Below are 18,769 nucleotides of genomic sequence, written 5' to 3'. Positions count from 1 at the left end.
TACGACATATAAAGTAGAGGAAGATGCAACAATGGTGCCCACCACCCCTCAACCTGGTACAGGTATGGCACCAATATTAGTTAAGGAAAAGCATGGATCAACGATGGTTCATTAGCGTGCACTACAAAAGCCCCGCAGCCATGACAGTCACACACCTTGAGAGTGATCCTTCAGCATCGCCTCTGGCTTGTGACCTGGAGTGGAGCTCAGGTGCATTCCTTGGGGAAAAGAGACCCAGCTGCTCCACATTTTGGGCTTTTTATCCCCCGGTGATCAGTCGGGCAAGCCCAGGTTATTTACAGAGCCAATGGCAATGTCTGAGGTTTTTGGAAAAGGCCAATTACAAGGTGAATGATCAAGTGATTGACAGATGTACTGGCTTCCGATCAGGTTCCTGCCAGAGAGGTCAAATGAACCCCTGCACTACAATAATGTATCTGGATAGGCAGATGCAGTATTGATTCAGGAGAGCAAGTTCTGTTTCATAATATAACAAGTGCAGTGGATAGAGGGGAACAGGTGGATTTCCAAAAGCCATGTAATAAAGTGCTGCATAAAAGACAAATCCATAAGGTAGGGATGCATGGAGTTGGATGGAGGATTGGTTAACCAACAAAAGACACCGATGTTTCTCTGGATGTTTCAGTGGTGAGGGAAGTGTTGCAGAGGACTGGGCCTGCAACTGTTCACAATGTACATTAGCATATGGAAGAGGGAACCAAGTGTCTGTTCACTCAATTCAGTGGAAATGCAAAGTGGAAAGAGCCTGCAGAAAGCTATAGATAGGTTAACTAAGTGGCCAATAGTCTGACAGATGGAATATAATGTTGGTAAATGTGAGGTCATCCAATTCAGAAAGAAAGAGTATTATTCCTCAGAAGTCTCCTCTCCAACCTCCATACCCATTTATGCGCTTCCTCCTTTCCTTGTTCCCTTTCATACCCACCCCCACCAAACCCTCCAACTATTCTCAACCCAACCTCTTTAACTTTCATCCCCTTCCATCCCAGTCCCCCACTGGATTCTTGGCACTTCTCTCCCCCCCCCCCTCCCACCCCATCCCTTCAGTTCCACCTGGTCCCTAATTATACCTCCATTGGCGAATTGAGAATGTAATTTTTTTTTAATGTTGACTAGGAGAGAGAAGCTAACTGCGTTGGTTTCTTTTGTTTTCATTTCCACAAGGCTATAGCTGATAAGGACCTCCTTATTTGGAAAAGTAGCAAAAAGAACTATTTAACCAATCCCATGCGGCCCATTTTCCTGTTCTTCCCATCCTGTTCTCTTTGCAGTAGCTTCTCTTTCCTTCCTTCCCAATCACGATGAAAGGCTCCAGCCCAAACATCAACTATTTTTCAATACCTCTTGACACAATGAGTTCCTCCAGCAGTTTCTGCTTAGCATCTATTCCATCATCTGCAGTCTGTGTGCTTAGCATTTGGACAAGTACTTCTATAGGAAAGATGGAGGGATATGAGTCTAATGCAAGCAATTTTTATTAGTGTAGATAAGCATCACAATTGATATAGGTTTGTGTCAAAGCGCACATTTCTGTTCGTTGACTTCAAAGTGCATGTAATGTACAAAATCATCTAAATTCTAAAGAAGCCCATGGATACGTTGCCTCTTTGCCTGATATGACATTAAAATGCCCCAAGAGCAGCACAGTGAGCGTAAGGTGCCAAGGTTAGAGCAAGGGGCACCATGGTTAGCATAGAGGGCAGCAAGGTGAGCATAGTGGTTAGTGCAAAGCTCCTACAGAGCCAACGATTGGGACAGTGGTTCGAATCCCGCACTGTCTTGCTTTCTCCCCGTGTTTGCATGGATTTTCCCCGGGTGCACTGGTATCCTCCCATCCTTCAAAATGTACTGGGGGTGTAGGTCAACCATTTGTAAATTGGGCACCATGGCCTGTTACCATACTGAATCTCTAAATTTAAATTAATTCTGATTTTGAAATAAAAACAAACAATGCTGAACAAAATACATATCAGAATTGAAAAGTGAATGTAAAAGACCCCATGGCATTATCGATGACTTGTTTCTTAAACCATTTATCTAAATTAGCTCATGCATCACAATGCAGTTTGTTTTTTTTTTGGACAAATCGGAGGCCGTGTTCCTTGCACTCGCACAAAAGTTAACTTCGAAAATACTTCATTGGCTTCAATGTGTTAGAGGAAATATGTCAAGGTACAGAAAGACATTATTTGAATTCAAGTCTTTAAATGGCTGTCATTGGTTCAAAAATAATAATACAACTGTATAAACAAGAAATTCATGATTTTACTTCTGGAGTGGATTATATCTATTGAATAAAGATCTTATCGTGAACTTCATACATGGTAGAAATAACTAAGAATGTTTCAGATTGCCCTCTTCTATTTGGTCAGGATTTGCAGGGCAGTTTTGGGTATGTTCTTTACCCAGTGTAATCAACCTAATGTAAAATCTGTTCTTTTTAGGTCAATGAAGTAATGTGTCTCAACCAATCGCATCCAACATGAAGTGTTTTACCAGAAATACTTTGTTGACTATTTCAACAAAGTTTGATATAAACTCTGTAATTATTATTTTTGAATTAATAAAAGGAAACGTATTGTACAGTGACCAAGAAGAGTGTGATAACCTGCCTAAATGACTATTGATCAGTGACACTCACTTCCACAGTGATGAAGTATTTAGAAAGGCTGCTGTTGAAGCTTTTCAGCTACTGACTGAGCAGCAACATGGGTCCATTCCAATTTGCCTACTGCAGCAACAATACCATCTCACTGGCTCTCCACAAAACCCTGGAACATGTGGACAGCAAAGATGCATACATCAGAATTCTCTTTATTGACTAGACTGGCATTAACACCATCATCCATTCAAGCTCCAAAATCTGGGCCTCAATATCCCACTGAGTAATTCCTCATCTTCAGACCACAGTAAGCAAGAATATCTCCTCCACAATCTCCATCAGTACCAAAGCACCACAGGGCTGTGTACTTAGCCCCATGCTCTGTTGGCTTTACACCTGCAATGGTGTGGCAGGATATACAACACCATATACAAATTTTCTGATGACTCCACCATAGTAGGCTGTATTAAAAGGGGGCGATGAGTCAGCATGCTGAAGGGAGATTGAAAACATGGCTGAAAAATGTACTAACAACAACCTCTCACTTAAAGTAACCAAGACCAAGGGCTGATCCTGCAAATGTGTAGTGGAAAGTGCGCTAAATAGCTGCATCACAGCCTGGAATGGGGGCACCAATATCTCTGAGCACAATGTCCCGCAAAAGGTGGTGGACATTGCCCAGTACATCACAGGCAAAACTTTCACCACTATTGAGAACATATACGTGGAACACTGCAGTCGGAGAACAGCAGCAATCATCAAGGATCCACACCATCCAGCACACGCTCTGTTCATGTTGCTGCCATCAGGAATCAGGGATAAGTGCCACAGGACTTCTGCCTCCAATTACTACCTTTCCATCATCAGACTCCTGAACAATGGACTCATTTAGAGACATGTTTAAGGACTCATTCTTTGCTCATCAAATACTACTGAATATTTATATATCTGTATTTGCAGTTAGTTTGTTTACATTTCTTTCCTGAGTACAGTTTACAGTTGCAATTCGAAATTCTGCTTGATTTACCAAAAAAATTTCTCAGGGTTATATATGATGTCATATACCCTAATAATATATTTGAACTTTGAACTATGAACTTTGAAATAAATATTTATTTTGATTTTTGTGAGTTAATCTTATTTCATTTCTGAAAAAGACTTTCCAATAATTAACACTGTCCAAAATATAAGAAAGATTGAGTAGACTGGATCTTGATTCACTGGAGCGTAGAAGGTTGAGGAGGGGGGGGGGTGGAATTTAAAATTATGAGGAGGATAGATAGAGTAGATGTGAATAGGCTCTTCCCCTTGAGAGTAGGGGAGATTGGTACGAGGGGTCATAAGTTAAGGGTTAGGGGGCAAAAGTTTAGAAGTAACATGAGAGGGAGCTTTTTCACTCAGAGAGTGGTGGCTGAGTGGAATGACCTTCCGGAAGAGGTGGATGCAGCAAGGTCAATTTTGTTATTTAAGAAAAAGTTGGATAGGTACATGGATGTGAGGGGATTGGAGGGTTATGGGCTAGGTTGCAGGTAAGTGGGATTAGAGATCACTTCAATCGGTACGGACTAGAGGGGCCGAGATGGCCTGTGTCCATACTGTAATTGTTCTGTGGTTACATGGTTATAGATACTGCCCGATTATAGATACAGATGATGATGTGAAAAATATTTATTTTAGTAATTTGGGACCTCAGTTTTACAATCAGCCTCCTTCTCCCTTCAGTAAACATTAGTGTCTATTTAAATAATTCAATGGAACTTGATTAGATTAACAATAGCTTATTTATCTTTTTACTAAGAGTTTGAATTTTAATCTTATCCAATAATAGGTATGAATTTGTGACACAAACAACATCAAAATTCATTGTGCTTACTTTCATTACTCAAAGATGATGCCAGGAGTTTAACATAGTTGATGTCAGCTAACAGTGAGGTGAGCACATTTAACAGTATTGTTTATTGTTAGATTTTCGTTAACAAAAATCGTAGGAAAAATTTTGCACCAAGTAAACATTTTTAGTTCATGATTTTACCACCTCTAATTCAATCAAATTTAGATGTTCTAATTTTTATTTAGGAGTGTATAACATGTATAAAGTTAATTAAAGTATATTGCGTTTTCGGCTCTGCCCATCTGAGGTCTCATGGGTCTGCTGTTAGAGGTCAACTTAACGTTATAAGACACTGAGGACCTGCTTGAAGTGATCTCTTTCAACAGCAGTGTCAGAAAAGGGGAAGCTCTCTGCATAATGGTCACTGGATCGCTCTGAGCAGATTTATATTTAAGGTCCATAATAAGTGCCACTGTTCCATCGTTGGATGCAAATTGTGCGCTTTTGATTTGAATGGAGTTAATATTCTGTGGTGGCGGTGGTGTGTGTGCTAAAATAAAATGTCACTTTTAAAAGCACACGTCACACCTAGATGACAGGAAGTGGTGGGAGATTCATGTCCTATCTACATTCCTTCCTTGTAGTCACTCATCTATGTGACAGATTATGTTGTGTTTTATATTGTATATAGGTATAATTTTGGGAGATAAAGGGTGGCAGGTTTTTTTAGTGGTCACATACAAACACTTCAAAAGCCTTTTCTTTTAAAATACTGGAGCTCTGCTGAAGCCAAACAGGATGGATCCAAAGGCCTTTCCAAAAGCATTGGGGAGTGCCCAAGGGACTTCACTAATGGATCATTGTTTTGAAAAACAACAGGCGAAAGAACTCAGAGTAGTAGTTCTGAGCCACAGTCTGTCTGAGTGGAGGTTGCTGTTCTACGAGGGTCAAGTGGTTTTGCAAGCAGAGAGAGAAATACAGGCTTTTCTCTGTGTGTGTGTGAGAGAGAGAGAGAGAGAGAGAGAGAGAGAGAGAGAGAGAGAGAGAGAGCATTCAGTTCAGCAGACAACAGCTGGAGCTGGAACATGACAAGCTGATAAGCTTGTGGAAAAAACCCCATTTTGAAGACAGGGTGTGAGTGCTTAGTTCAGCCTAGTCAAAGCCCTTATATTCCAAACAAGAGGAGAGGACTGGCTGCCTAATGTTTCACTTGAAATAAGAAGGAACTCTGGTGACCTGAAAGAAAGAGGTTACCATCTGGAAAACCCTGATGGGGCAAGTTTCCAGCAAGACCCTGACGTGGCTGATTAAAAGGGATCAGTTTGTGTCCAGGAACAACAAATCTCTCTCTGAAAACCAACAAGAACCTTCCTGAGCGGTAACCATTTACCTTTCAAGCACCAAAGCCTGGTGAACTTCATAAATGTGCAATTCTGTGCACAGTATAAGAATTGTCTCCAACTAGTGAACTTGGAGGAATGGGAAGTGAGATTGGACTGTGAATTAAAGAACTTTTCTGAACATGCACATGCATTACATGCACATGTGCTTAGAATTAAAAGAGGGTTAAGTTAGGTTAGTTTAGTTAATAGTAATAAGTTAAAATTTGATCCTGTTTTCCTGTTTAAAGATAATTAAAAGCAACTTTTGTTTAAATAACCATTTATCTTGGTGAATTTCTATTACTGCTGGGTTTTGGGGTCCTCTGGGCTCGTAACATCTATCTGACTGAAACTTTGGTGGGACAGCCAATATTAATGTAGTATTAATGGTGATCATATTGTAATTGGATAGTTAGTTGCCATTTTCCTTCCATCATAGCCAATTCCAAACGCAACCAGTATTTCAAATCATCTTATAAATATCAAAACATATCCAAAATGTACTGACTAAAATTAACATTCATATCTCACCTCCACAATCACTCCTTTAATATTTTTTTAAATTAATGTAGAAATACTGCATAATAACAGATCTTTTCAGCCCATGGTTCCATGACAAACCAATACATCCATGTAATCAATTAATCTATTAACCCCATATGCCTTTGGAACATGGAAGGAAACTGAAGCACCTGGATGAAACCCCCATGGTGATGGGGAGAAAATACAAGCTCCTGATAGACAGCACCGCATTCAAACCTAGGTCACTGGCACCACAGGAGAGTTGCTATTAAAAAAAGTTCATGAAGAAGAGTCACTCATTTTGGCACGACTTATGTAATTCTGTTTCATGATAGATATTTATGGCTTCAGGAGAATTGGTTTTTTTTAAAAAGTTCAGATTCAGGTTTGTTCATCACCCGATTACATAAGTTCCACCAGATGAAACACCATTCTCTGGTCCTCGGGGTAAAACATGCAAACACACAAACATGCAGACAAGCGATGGGTATGCAGGACATATGTAAAAATAAATAAATATTGTTTCTTGAATATGAGAGTCTTGGATGGTTTGGTGTGAGCAAATCCTTTGGTCATTCAATATTCAGTGTCCAGCACTACCCATGGGAAGAAGCTATTTCTTAGCCTGCTGGTGCTTGGCTGAAAGATGCTGTGTGCGGGGTGGTGGGGATCCTCAATAATTTTAAGTTCCCTCTTCAGGCAACAATCCTGGTAGATCACGTTGATGGTTGGTGCGAGGAAGAGGGAGGAGGTCCCCAGCGATCCTCTCTGCCACTCTTAAAGTCACGGAGATGAACCTCTGATCCCTATCACAGCAACCAGACCACACTGCGATGCAGCCAGCCAGGGCACTTTTAATAGAGCTCTTGTCGATGTTGGCATAATGGTGGCGGTAGCCTTGCCCGCTTAGTCTTCTCAGCAAGAGCAGTTGCTGTTGTCCCTTTCTGACAAGTGAGGAGATGTGTGTCCATGATAGGTCACACTTGTTAAGTGGACTCTGAGGAACTTGATGCTCTCCACTACCGAATTATTAATGTGTTAGGGAGAGTTGTCGTTCATGGTCCTCTGGAAGTCCTCGATCATCTCCTTCATCTTGTCCATGCTGAGGATCGGGTTGTTACTCTCTCACCATTTCAGAGATTTTCCACCTCTTCACTGTAGTACGGCTCATCGTTGTTGCTGACGAGGCCAATCACTGTTGTGTCACCGGCAAATCTGATGACACTGTTGGAACTGGATCTGGCGATGCAGTTGTGGGTCAGGAGCCTGAATAGGAGAGGTGCGTCAGTGATTGTGCTTGACCTACTGCTACTGTCCCGGACAGACTGCGGTCTTTCGTTAGGGTCCAGAATTCAGTTACAGAGAGGGATGTTGAGTCTCAGCAAGGTCAACTTCTTCACCAGTCTCTGGAGAAGGATCTGATTGAATACCGAGTTGAACGTCAGTCTGACATATCAGGTGTCATTTTCCAAGTGGAGGGACAAAGCTGAAGCATCGTCAATGAAATAGTTCTTCCAATGATTGGAGGAAGAGGCTGATAGGAGCAAAAGGGGTCAGGTGACCTGAGGACCAGCAGCAGTTGGAATTTTTACAAAGGGGCAAGGCAACAGCTAGAAGCTGATTGGAGGACGAAGTTGAGCATCACTATAAAAGTGAGAGACTGTGTAACAATGTGGTCATTGTCCAGGCAAGAACAGGTGAGTGGCAAGGGATAGTAGGAGTTGAAATAAGAAAGGGCCACCCTATTCAAGTAACAAAAGGGATTCAGTAGATAGGCACAGGTAAGGGCAGGTGTTTGACACAGAATCATTTTTTTTCCTCTAGTCATAAACAGTGGGAATGGCAACCAAGACATCATTGCAGAATATGGGACATCAGAGAGGCCAGCAGTAACTTCATCTGAGAGAAGTACACATCCACCTGCAGCTTCTGACAAGCCCAGTTAAAGGACTGGAGCTGGGGTTGCATGAACTTCAGATCATTCAGGAGGCAGAGGGAATGATAGGCAGGAGTTACAGGGACACTAATCACACCTTGGAGGCAGGAGGAGGGTAGATGGGTGACAGTCAGGAATGGAAAGGGAATAGGCTGGCAGTGCAAGGCACCCCTATCGCCATTCCCCTCAATAACAAATATAACATTTTGGATACAGTTAGGAGAAACAACCTACCAGGGGCAAGCCATAGTGATCAGATCTCTGGCATGGAGTCTGGTCCTGTGGCTAAGAAGGGAAGGGAGGAGAAGAGGCGAGCTGTAGTGATAGGGGATTCCATAGTTACGGGGACGGATAGAAGGTTCTGTGGAAGAGATCGAGTATCTCGGATAGTATTTTGCCTCCCTGGTGCCAGGGTCCGAGATATCTTAGATTGAGTTCATGCCATTCTCACAAGGGAGGGTGAGCAGCCAGATGTTGTGGTCCATATAGGGACCAGTGACGTGGGTAGGAAGGGTGAGGAGTCCAGCAAGGAGAGTTCAGGGAGTCAGGTGATAGGTTGAAGGACAGGGCCTTCAGGGTGGTGATCTCTGGATTGCTACCCGTGCCATGTGCTGGTGAGGTTAGAAATAGGAGGATAATGTAGCTTAACACGTAGCTAAAGGAGGGAGGGCTTCAGCTTTCTAGATCATTGTGTTCTCTTCCAGGGAATGTGGGACCTCTTCTAACAGAACAGTTTGCATTTGAACTTGAGGGGGACTAACATCTTGGCAGGAAAGTTTCCTGGTACTGCTCCAGTGGGTTTGGGGCAGACCGATCTTTCTTAAGATCCAGCAAAGACTGCGAATTTCAAGGCTTCCCTCTCACTGTCAAAAAAAAAGAGAATTATAGTTCCCATAGAAAATTTTTAACACTGCAGGGAATTGAAAAGCAAATTTATAACCTTTTTGCCAAAGGATCGCTTTTACTGGGTTAAATTCTTTACGCCGTTTAATCACATTCTGACTTAGGTCCGCATAGAAAAAAACCCTTCTGTTCTGAACCATCAATGGGCCTCCATGTTCTTTCGGATTCTGTACTGCCAGTCGTAAAATTAATTCCCTATCTTGATATCGAATCAAGACCAATCGGGCCTGTTGGCCAGGCATTGGTTTACTTCTTAAGGCTCTATGTACTCTGTCCAATTCCAACCCCTCTGAAAACATTTCGCCGCCCAACACCTTTGGTATCCTATCACGAAAAAATTTCACCAGATCTGAACCTTCAAACTCCTCTGGCAATCCAACTATCTTCACATTATTCCTGTGCCTTTAATTCTCCAGGGTATTAATTTTTTTAATAAATCTTCTTTTTCAACTCTCCATCCCATGAAATAATTGTCCTACATATGAAAATTTTTCTTGGTATTGACCAATAGATTTAACACAGTCCTCCAGTTTATCATCCATTTTCTTCACTTTTTCTTTATCCACAACTTTTGCATGTTTCACCATTTCTGCTTTAACATTAGAAATATAATTTCTAACATTAGCCAGTTGTTAATTAACAGAATTAAACCCCACTGTCATGTGTTGTCACATAACTTGAAATTGTTCATCAAAATATTCTTTGTATTCAGTAATAGGCTGACCCTGATCAGTCTTTACTTTTCCAGGCTCTTTTTCTGGTTCACTAATCTGCTCTTCTCCAGAGCTACGTTCTTGTGACTAATCTTCTCTCCCTCCTGCTGCCCCTTTAAATTCTTGTATAGTCTTCTCAGCTCCCCTCTCCCCCTCCCCTCGGGTATGTGGCCAACTCTCAGTTGATCCAGACTTGTTGGATTGACGAGTTGCTGCCCCACCCCCCGATCGGGGTTAAACATACTTGGTATTGTGCGCATGCACACCGCAGCGCACATGCGCACCATCTCATCGGCTTCGGGAGGGGAGTTCACAGATGCCGGCAGCTGTCGCTGTCTGCGGGGGGAGAACTAATCGAGGTCGCAGTCTCCATTTTGAAGGTAGGCCAAACTTTTTCCAAACTTGTTGCTTGTTTTAAAGTTGGTTTTTTCATAGTTTGAGCTCTGGTTTTCTTCATAGCTGTAACTGATTACTTCTTAAATCACAGTTTAAGTAGTTTGATGTGTGTTTTAGATCGCTTCAACATGCTGGGAGAGATGTTTCAGCACGCCTCTCCACTACGCCATCACACCATCATCCCTCCAGTGGCTTTAAACTAGATTTGTAGGGGGAGGGGAACCAGAGTGCCTGAGCAGAGAGAGGAGGGGAGGAGTGAAAAGATGATGTGAAAATTGCAGGCACTGTGAGAATCAACGGGTTGAACATGGTGGTAATGTTCTCTGGTGCATCTATTTCAATGCAAGGAGTATTGTAGGAAAGGCAGACGATCTTAGAGCATGGATTGTCACGTGGAACTATGACATTGTGGCCATTAGTGAAACTTGGTTGCAGGAGGGGCTGGTTTGGCAGATCAATGCTCTGGGTTCCGTTGCTTAAGACAAAGTAGAAACCTACTCCCCTGACTTTTGAGGCTGTGTTCTTTCATTCCTTTGTCTAATCAACCTCCCTATTTCTATTTTATCCATTCCTTTCATAATGTTATACAATTCCATTAGTTCCCCTCCTCATAATTCTAAATTCCAATGAGTGTAGGATCAGGTGGTTTAATCCCTCTGCAAAAGCTAACCCTCTCATTTCCAGAATCAATCTGATGAGCCCTCTACACTGCCTCCAGTGCCAGAATATTCTTTCTCATGTATGGAGACCAGAACTGCCCCCAGTGCTCCAGGTAGCCTTGCCAATAAATGTACGGTTGCAGCAGAACTTCCCTGTTCTTAAATTCAATCCCTCTAATAATGAAAGCCAACATCATTTGCCTTCTTGTTTACCTGTTTCACCTGCAAACTAACTTATTGCAATTCACATTCAAACACTCCCCAGTCTTCCTGCACAACAACACACTGAAATTTTTCACCATTTAAATAAGAGTGTGATTTATTGTTTTTCCTGACAAAGTGGATGTTGTAGTCCATCTGCCAGACCCTTGCCTGCTTAGCTAATCTCTCAGTATTGCTTTGCACACTTAATTTAGTGTGTGACAGAGTATTTAGAGGTGATTTGGGATGGTTGTTAGAGGAGATTACATACAAACATTTTAAAACAGAATTTTTGCAGAGTGCTATTTTGCAAAAGGCAACAAAGTAGCAACATGCGGCAGCAGCTTGTCTGGAAGAGCATGTGATCTTTGCAGGCAGAGGGAGAACAGCTTTGCTCTCAGAGAGGGATGGAGTGAGAGAGAAGAGAGACATAAACTTCGGTTCCAGAGGGACAAGCTGACAAACTTTGGAAGGCTGCCTGGTCAAAGGAGAAGACTGGATGCCTGAAAGGAACTCTGTGGTGACCTGAAAGAAAGAGGATCATCTGGAGAACCCTGAATGGGGGAAAGTTTCATCAGCAAGACTGATAAAAAAGGAATCAGGTGTGGATGTCCTAGAACAAAAGGAATCTCTCTCTGAAAGCCAACAAGAATCCTCCTGAGTGGTAACCATTTGCCTGTTAAGCACCAAAACCTGGTGAATTTTATTAATGCTAACTTCTGTGCATGGTACAAGAATTGCCTACAACCAATTACATTGGACTGTGAACCAAAGATCTTTTCTACACATATATACATATTACACACATGTACGCTTACAATTAGAGGGGGTTAAGCAGGTTAAGAAAGTTTTATTCTGTTTTCATGTGCAAAGATAATTAAAAGCAACTCTTGTTTAAGTAGCCCTTTGTTGCGGTGCATATCTATTGCTGCTGGGTTTTGGGGTCTTCTGGACTCCATAACAAGTGCCATTTGCAAACAATTGTGAATGTCTGTGGGCCCAGCACTGATCCATGTGGCACTCCTCTCACCACCGATCGCCAGCCTTAGAAACATCCATTTAACCCAATTCTCCATCTTCATTTGGTTAACAATTCTTCTCTCCCATCTACCCCAACTCCATGCCTCCTCATCTTTTGCAGAAGCTTCTTGTTTACTTTATCAAACATCCTCTAGAAATCAAAGGATGCAACATCTATCTGGTCCCCTCCATCCACTGAGATCATTATCCTCAAAAAAAGCCAGTAAATTTGTGAAACAAGGCCTGTTCTTCACAAGTTACATCTGCCTGATGGAGCAATTTATTTTGAGACAACTCGCTATTCCTTCCTGATTGATAGTTATTGAAGAAATTTCCTTATGGAAATTTAGTGCACTACCAGTAACCACCAAGACAAGGCTAAGGGAACGATAGGCTTTAATGTACAGAAGAACCTTGTTGGCCCAGATCCAGGTTTAGGAATGGAGGGAAGGGAGAGGTGGCTCGACCTTTATGGCCCAAGATCACAGGGGAGGAGTCATAGGATATGAGTCATCAGTGGGCGGGGCAGCTTCATATATACACTAGTCAACCATAACTATATACAATGGAGGAAACATCACCACAGGACATTAAGCTGACTGGCCTATATTTACTTGCCTTTTTGTCTACTTTTTTTTAAACAGTGAAGTTATACTAGCTGTGAACTTGCCCAGAATTTTAGCCACAAATGTATCTGCAAAACCTCCAACATTTATTTTCAGTATACTGGGATGTACTGAACACAGGGGACTGATCTGCCTTCAAATCCACAAATTTTCACACCACTACCTTGTTAATGATAGCAATTGTATTGAGATGCTCACCTCCCATCACCTCCTTAACATTTCGCTTTGCCTCGTTACATGTACAGTTATTATGAAGACCGACAAACAAAAAACATTTAAGGCCTCAGCAACCTCCGCATTAGCCAGTGTTAAGTTCCCCTTTTAATCTTCTGAGAGACATATTGATTGTTGGGGAAGAGAAACTGGAAATATTGAAAATGAGGCAATCTTGTAAAGTTCACGCCTAGATTTAATTGTAAATTCTCCCCACTAGGCAGCCAGATTAACAGTTTCGCCTGCTCCTGGGCAGGGAATCCTGGGGCAGATGACAGTAGCCCAGATAAAGCAATTGAGGGGGAGGTAAATGGCAGTCAGGTGAATGCGAAGCATCGGAGATTTGGAAAGGAGGAAGAGAATTTACAAATCATAAACCTTTACATTTTGACAGGTTTGACTGCCAGATTAGCCAAGTGCTCTGTCGCAGGCTTTCTCTCGTCCTGAAGTGACAGTATCTATATAAGCAAGGCTCTGCCATCATGTTACATCTCACCATTAAGAGTCAGGTCAGAACTTAACAGAAGACTGATTCTGGGGCATTCATAACAGGCATGTTCAGGAAATGATGATCCAATTTGATTAAATTCATGCTGTTTAAGGGATAAATATTCTCATGTTGCTATTGGAATCTCACTGATCTTTTTCAAATCCTTCACCTAATCTTTTATCACAATTTGACATTGCAGATGGAAGCTTACTTTAAAGTCTCACCAAAGAGATGGCATCTCAAACAGTGTCAAATTTCCAGAGTAATCCATCAAAGCATTCATCTAGATTGCATATTCAATTCTCTTGAGTGTCTTTCAGGAAACAATGAATACTGGGGAATCAATTCAGGGTTATGATCTTTGGCTGTTCTTTCCAAGAAGCATGCCAAATTGGAAACCATCAGGCAAGATGTACAGTGGTTTTAACATGCAATTTGGCCATTCACCACATGTTGGGGAGCTTCCACTAATGCTACCGTGCTTTTGACCTGGGTTCAAATCCGACGCTGTCTGTAAGGAGTTGGTACATTCTCCCTATGCCTGTGAGAGTTTCCTCCAGGTGTTCCAGTTTCCTCCTTCTCCGAAAATGTACAGGGTTTGTCAGTTAATTAATGTATTTGGGCAGCAAGGTTCATGGGCTGGAAGAGCCTGTTTACTGTGTTTTTAAAAATTAATATTAAATTAAAACACTTTAAAAAATTTAAATTGATTGTGATTGAAGACTGCATATGATAAAGTGAACAAGAAGCTTCTGCATAAGATGAGGAGGCATGGAGTTTGGGGAGTTGGGAGAGAAGAATTGTTAACCAAATGAAGTCAGAGAATTGGGTTAAATGGATGTTTCTAAGGCTGGTGAGAGGAATGCCACATAGATCAGTGCTGGGCCCACAGCCATTCACAATTGTTTGCAAATGGCACTTGTTATGGAGTCCAGAGGATCCCAAAACCCAGCACTGAAGACTAACATTTTTAAAGGATCTGCAAATAGAAACTCAAAACATGGCACAAAAAAATCTTTAGATGATTTAATCTCTATGCAGTCAGGATAAGTCATCCAAGAACACAAATAAAGGCGGCTACCCAGAACTTGCCCCTGTTCACTTTGCCTCCCGTCCCAGCTCACTTTCACTTCTTCTCCCAAAGACCTGCCCATAGCTGGACAGCCTCCTAGCTGGGTGATTTGTGAAGATGTCAGATGAACTCCAGCCTCAGGGTAAAAATGTACTAATGCACCATCAGTGTATCTTCTCCACCGTCTTAGAGTTAAGAGTTAATTTGAGAATTGTGGTCTAGTAGTTTTTAATTTATTAGCTTATTAGTTTGTAAAGAAAGAATCATACAAGCAGAATGGGCTATTAAGTCCACCATGTCTGACCACTATTCAAATTAGAACACGCTTAGTACATATCTTAATTGCTTGGTCCTCGACAATTCCCTTAATCTTTTCTTTTTCAATCTATTTTATTAAGATTCAGATTAATAAACATAAGAATGATCCAGAGATTGGGACTGCATTAACAACAGTTAACATGTACAAACATAGACACATATGTAAACTGAGCCTCCCAATCTCTAAAAGGCCAAGCATGAAAAGCAATCAGCCTTGAAGTTGAAAATTAAATAATTACAAATGCAAGAAACCTAAATTAAAAATAGAAAAATGCTGGAAACAGCAGATTAGGGGCAGCATATGGGCCACATGAGGAACAGGGTTAACATTTCAAGTCGAAGGATTTAGCTCCTGTAGATGCTTCCAGCATTTACTGTTTTTCTTTTTATATTAGTTGTAAATGATGCAATTGGCCTGGACTTAAACGTCTAGATCTAACTATAAAGATACATGCATTTTCTCTCTACTTTCACAGATCCTTTCGAAAGAAAATCCAAAGAAATCACAGGGAGATGTCTGTTACTATAGTAGACAAATTAATTGTTGTTCTAGATAAATACATGGAATAATGTTACTTTAGGATATTACATGGCCTCACTGCAAGAATCTACTGTTGCTTCCATGACTCTTATCAAGTGGGCACAGGTTGAAAATTCGAATGCACAATTGCCTTACCCCAGATCTTCACGGTCATTACAAAGTATTCAAGAAGTGGTCAGACAAATATTCCAATCCAATGTCAACGATGACCTCCAAAACAAACATCTAACGATACATTCTATAAAAATACAGGATGAGAAAGACTGCCGATACAGACAAACTTGCACCAGGTTCCACACTATATCAAGAAATTCTTCATGAGCAAAAAAATGTACGAGTCTGTTATCATTATTTTACTGACCAGAGCATGCATATGTATCATATTGCACTGATATGGCAAATATTCCATGCCCAGCTTCATATTGTTAAATGCCTTTTTGAGATATGTTTAATATTTATCATCATTTATCTTGGAAAGTAGGGTTTTGTTGATTTATTGTGATATTGACAGAGAAGTTGCTACCTCAATGTTTCTGAGGATTTTGACCCTGTTATTAATTTCTCCTCTTTTCTGTACCTTTGGTACTTAAGATGCAACTGGATCTTTGACCTCCTCATCAGCAGACTTCAATCAGTGTGGATCAGCAAAATCACCTCCTCCTGCCTGTCCATCAGCAAAGGGGCACCAAGACCAAGGAGCTGATTGTTGATTTTAGGAAGGAGAGGCCTGTCTGCATTGATGGGACAGAGGTGGAGAGAGTCAGAACTTTCAAGTTTCTGGAATTCATATCTCAGAAGATATTTCTTGGATCCAGCACTCCAAGGCAACTGTGAAGAAGGTGCACCAATGCTTCTATTTTCTAAGGAGTTGGAAGAGATTTGGCATTTGTTGGATATTCTATCAAACTTCTGCAGGCTCGATCTTCCCATCCATTGCAGACACATATATGATGTGCTGCCTCAAGATGGAACCATCATCATAAAGAACCCCAATCTCCCTTGCTGCCACAACCTCTTCTCACTGCTTTGGGCAGAAGGTTCAAAAACCTGAATAGCAGCATTTCTAGGTTCAAGCAGAGTTTCTTTCCATAGTAATCTCACCGTGTTCGACTAATCATGGACTGCTCTCCCCATTGTAAGTCACTCTTTTTTTGCTCCATGGTTACTATGAATATTTATTACTTATCTATCTGATGTATTTATTGCCTCATTTAATTCGGTATAGTTTGATATTATCATTTTTCTTTTCAAATCCCTGTTTGACTGCAGCAAGTAAGAATCTCAGTGGAGTTTTGATTGCACAATGTGTATGACAATAAACTCATTATCATAATGAAGACTCAAGAAAAATATTTTCTATTTTTACAAAACACCCATTTTGATACATTTTTTTTAATAGATCAGTATCATCTTAGAATTTAGAATCACCAAATGCCAATTTTCATGCTCTGTCAAATCAAGTTTGAAATACAACTAAAATGCTATTGAAAACTGGGACTTTATTTGAGTTATGCGAATGTTAAAATTTCATTCTGAATTCTCTATATGATGTATCTGAATGCATAAACACATGCATGTAGTAGCCGACATTGTAAAACTCAACTCTGCCTGTGATTGGCCACCACTGTGCTGGGTCACTTTCAGAGCATGACTTAAAAGAACCTGTTGGAAACAATCCCAGACTACATTGGAAACCTCATTCATGTAATTACTCAGCTCTCCTTCTGCTCCTTTTACTACTTCGACCTTCAAAATTGTGATAAAATTAACACCCAAAGACCCTTGCCATCTTCATTCTTGCCCCTCTCCTGAAGCTCTATCATCACCAGTGCCTCTGGACCCAAAGACACATAAAGTAATTTCCTTTGTAGAAAGCCCATATGCATGCTCTGTTCAGCCTTACACAACAACGTTAACATCTTTCATTACTGAACTTTCATGTACAGAACCTATGGCTCAGAAAACAGGCCATCCAGCCCTTCTAGTCTGTGCTGCCATTATCCTGCTAGCCCAAATGGCTTGCTCCCATTCCATAATCCTCCAGACCTCTTCCATCCATTTATTCTTAAAACTTTAGAGCCCGCGTTCACCACATCAGGTGGCAGCTGCAAAGAAAACAATTATATGAATGTTAAAAGCCAATCATTTGACATGTATTTTAAGAAGCCAACCAATTTCTAGGCAATTACCTATTATAGCTAAAACATGGCTCGTCCTGACATCTTTGCCAATTTCTTGGTGTCCTTTCCTTGTTCCACTCTTCTACCTTCTGCTATATCATTAGACTTGTTCTGAAATTCTCAAACACTTGTAAACCATGTTTTATCAACACAGGGACCCACTTTCCAAGATAGGGTCCACCTCTGCTTGGAATTTTCATATTGCTTGGAGTTAGGATTTCCTGTTAGGTCACTTCAAATTCATGCAAAGCACAAGTTGTCAATTTGATTTTGAATGTTTTAAAGTGTGTTGTGAGCTGATCATCTTACTTACTCTCTGCAAGTATTAGTAAAAGAAGCCTAGCCAAATTATTTTGCTTTATACATTGCTCTGTAATGAATTACTGTCTGCATATTCTGAGACTGGTATGCCAATGTGGACAGCAAATAATCCTCCCAAGCTTTTCTGGGAGAGGTTGTGCCAGACTGAAGGATTCAGGCAGTTTGGCCGCTGGTGCCAAGAGCAGTCAGGATGCATTCAGGAGATCCTGTTGAGAGGCAGAAGATGGGGATTGGTGGCCTTAACCTGGGAGAGTCCAATCCATTCAGAGGGGGTGAGCCAGGGTGAGGACAGGTGAAGGGCAGCAAAAGTGGGGTAAAGAAAGGAAATGAGAAGGAAAATAGTGAACATAAAGAGATTGCAACGGAACTTGGGATGGGAAGTGAGAATGATGAATGAGGGTGATGGAAAGGTGGAGGGAATTGAAAGGGAGGAGATGTGTTTCCAAGGAAAGTTAAGAGTCAAGGTTTGTAAAGGCAAGGTGATTGACAAGGGTGAGTGAAGGGGAGCAGAATTATTCTTTCTTTGCAATAAAATATATTCAAGACTGAAACATACAATTTCTTAAATATGAAAGTGACGCTAAGGTAAAAATGGATCCTGCTAAGGCTGTTCTTTGGGATCAAGGATTATTTGCTTATGCTTCCAATTTTGTGGAAGAGTGATGTGACTAATATGGGATCTGCAGACCTTCGACAGATATAGTCAGAGGTGAATAGAAAGTGGATAGTTTATAAGCTGATACATCCCATCCACCATTTCTGCTGGGCTTCTTCAGTCTCCTGATGCATAAACTCGGGTCCTGAATACCATCCCAAATGTTG

General features: G+C 41.2%; 1 long non-coding RNA gene across 1 annotated transcript; it reads right to left on the bottom strand.

Moving 5' to 3' along the window:
* Positions 1 to 1,104: 1,104 nt before the first annotated feature.
* LOC138748747 (uncharacterized) lies at positions 1,105 to 3,641 on the bottom strand. Its single transcript, XR_011348242.1, has 2 exons — positions 3,597 to 3,641; positions 1,105 to 1,452 (listed from the first exon to the last, which is right to left on the bottom strand). It is a non-coding gene; the product is annotated as an uncharacterized lncRNA (long non-coding RNA).
* Positions 3,642 to 18,769: the final 15,128 nt, after the last annotated feature.

This window comes from Narcine bancroftii, chromosome 1 (genome assembly GCF_036971445.1).
Source record: "Narcine bancroftii isolate sNarBan1 chromosome 1, sNarBan1.hap1, whole genome shotgun sequence".
Classification (NCBI taxonomy): Eukaryota; Metazoa; Chordata; class Chondrichthyes; order Torpediniformes; family Narcinidae; genus Narcine; species Narcine bancroftii.
This window is presented reverse-complemented; position numbering and strand designations above follow the sequence as displayed.